Consider the following 2,654-nt stretch of genomic DNA (forward strand, 5'->3'; position numbering starts at 1 on the left):
CTTTTAATCTCATCACTTGGCAAGGGTTTCTGTGAGTTCTAGGCCAGCCAAGGCTGCAGGGAGCGAGACCCTGTATCAAAATTTCAATAAATAAAAAGTCTCACAAACTGGCCTACAGGCCAATATAATGGATACAGTTTCTCAGTTGAGGTTCCCTCTTCTCAGATGATTCAAGCTGTGTCAAGCTGACAAAAACTAACCTTCTAGTCTTCATGGGTGGGGTCTGTGCGGGAGTTGTGAGCAGTTTGTGCAGAAGAGAAGTGAGTTTCATCTCAACAACCAGCTCTCTGGGTAAGGAATCCAGTCCTGTGAAAATCCTGCTCCAGGAAATAATTAATGCCTTCAAGGGTGGAGCCCCTAGCACTGGATTACTCTCCACCTGGCCCCACCCCTTAAAGTCACAGCACAGTAGCCCTTCTTACTCTGTTGACTGCTGTGCCCCTCAGCTAGAGAGAACATTTAACATGCTTTTATTTGCAGAGACCAGAGGACAACAAATGACAGCCAGATTGAGTCCATCCATTCTTGTGTCACCTGGAAATGGTTTTGCATTTTAGAATGGAAAGACGCTACTCTGGTGAGAACATTTATAAATAACATATATAAATAACATAAATAAAAAAATCTTTTAAAAAATGAATTTTACCTTTTACCTCTATAGAAAAAGGTTTCATCCCTGCTGGAAATAATGCCCAGCACACAGTAGGTCTGAGCAAATGAAGGAGTTTGATGAGTGCTTCCTTAAGGTCCATTGAAAGAACTCAAAACAGCAGTGGGGAGGTGGCTCCAGGTAGAGTTTGATTTTCAAAGGCATAGTCATGGAAGGGCCAGCCAGCGGGACTTCTCTTTATTAGAGGATGTGGCGATAGGGAGCCAGGAAAGGGTACAGAATCAGAATGGAGAGGCCAGAAGAAGAATGTAGAGTAACTGAAGGGAATTAGAGGTAGGGAATGGAACCAGCACTGACTCTAGAGTCTGGCAGAAGCCTCTTGCTGGCTGAGAAGGGAGCATTCAAGCACAGTTAGCAGCAATGGCTTAAGGCCTTCCTCCCTTCCCAGCTGTCAGCCTGTAATTTTCCAGTCATCTCCCTAGAAATGGAATTTACAGTAAAAGGACACCAACCCTTACCTAACCTCAAACCCTTATGCAACCCTAGTGGCTCCTGGTTTTATCTTATCAGATTGTAATTCAGAAGTCACCCCTGAAGGCATTCTCTAATCTCAGGTTTGGAAAAGAGAAACAGATGGAGGGGGCTGAACCTGTCGAACAACAAAATTCCAGAAGCTTCCAGAAGCTTCTAAGAAGTCACTTGGAGACGCTCATGTCCTTTCTCTGAGCACCTTTCCGTTTTGAATAAGCTCCAGTTCTGCTCTTCCTGAAATTCTTTTAGGCTGTTTGACCACAATGCCATGGATCCAGGTTTTGTCCAAGAAGAGTCTCTGATAAAGAACTCCAGAGGTTAGGCAAGTGACAGTAGAAAGCCAAGCTCTACCCTGTGTTGATGTTGATGCAACCAGATGTGGCAGATGTAATACACACCCTGGTCCTCACCTGGAGGTGAGGGCAGGGACAGCAGCTCAACACCTGCCTTGGGACTCTAGCATCTGACACATTAAAGCCCAAGGCTACCAACTGCACACACTGGCTTGTATAGAGCTCTGAACTCACTAGGTCTTCTAGGCCTCACAGGGTCATGTAACTCCTGACCGTTTTAGAGCTGAGATGGTTGTGGCGACCCGCAGACTACCGTGACTCTGTAGTCATGGCAACAAATAGTTCTGCCCATAGTGGTGGAAATAGGACTGTTAATTTTACATCTCAAAAGGGGGAAATATGTCAAAAACTCTCACCTGGCCTGCAGGAACTGCTCTCTCCTGTTTCAGTTCCAGCTGCTTGTGGGCTAAGAGGGAGTGGTGCTAAGCTATATAAGTAGAAGGTTGGCTGAGGGTTAGCACTCCATTGATAAGTTGTCACATGCTATGATGGGACTTTTGGTGATCCAACTATCTTCATTAGGGTTCTATTGATGGATGAAACCCGAGTACTACATCATCAAAAGCAGTCAGGAAAAGAATTCAAATAGGGCAGGAATCTGGAGGCAGAAGCTGGTGTAGAGGCCATGGAGGAATGCTGCTCGCTGGCTTGCTCCCCATGGCTTGCTCAGCCCTCTAGTGATACCCATGACCAACTGCCCAGGGTTGCCACCACCCCAATATACTGGACGCTCCCACATCAAATTATTAATTAAGAAAATGTCCTACTGACTGATCCTTGGATCAATCTTATGGAGGCATTTTCTCAACTGAGATTCCCTCCTCTCAGATATAACTCTAGCCTGCGTCAAGTTGACACAGAGCTAGCCAGAACACTGTTTGGGTCCCCTGAGATCTTGTAAGCAACATCTAGACATGGATAGAACTATATCTTCTGGAGAGTTACAGACAATTGTGAGCTGTCAGATGTGGCTGCTGGGAACCAAACTTTGAGCCTCTGCAAGAACAATAGACAAACTTAACTGATGAACTATCTCTCCGCTCCCACCTTGTTTTTTGAGATAGAGCCTTGCGTTGGCCTGGAAAGTGCCAAAAACAAACACCAGGACCTCCCTCCCTGGACCCTACCTCTCTGGTGCTGGAAACCCAAGCATGGGTCAC

The sequence above is a fragment of the Mus musculus genome, chromosome 13 (genome assembly GCF_000001635.26).
Source record: "Mus musculus strain C57BL/6J chromosome 13, GRCm38.p6 C57BL/6J".
Taxonomy (NCBI): Eukaryota; Metazoa; Chordata; class Mammalia; order Rodentia; family Muridae; genus Mus; species Mus musculus.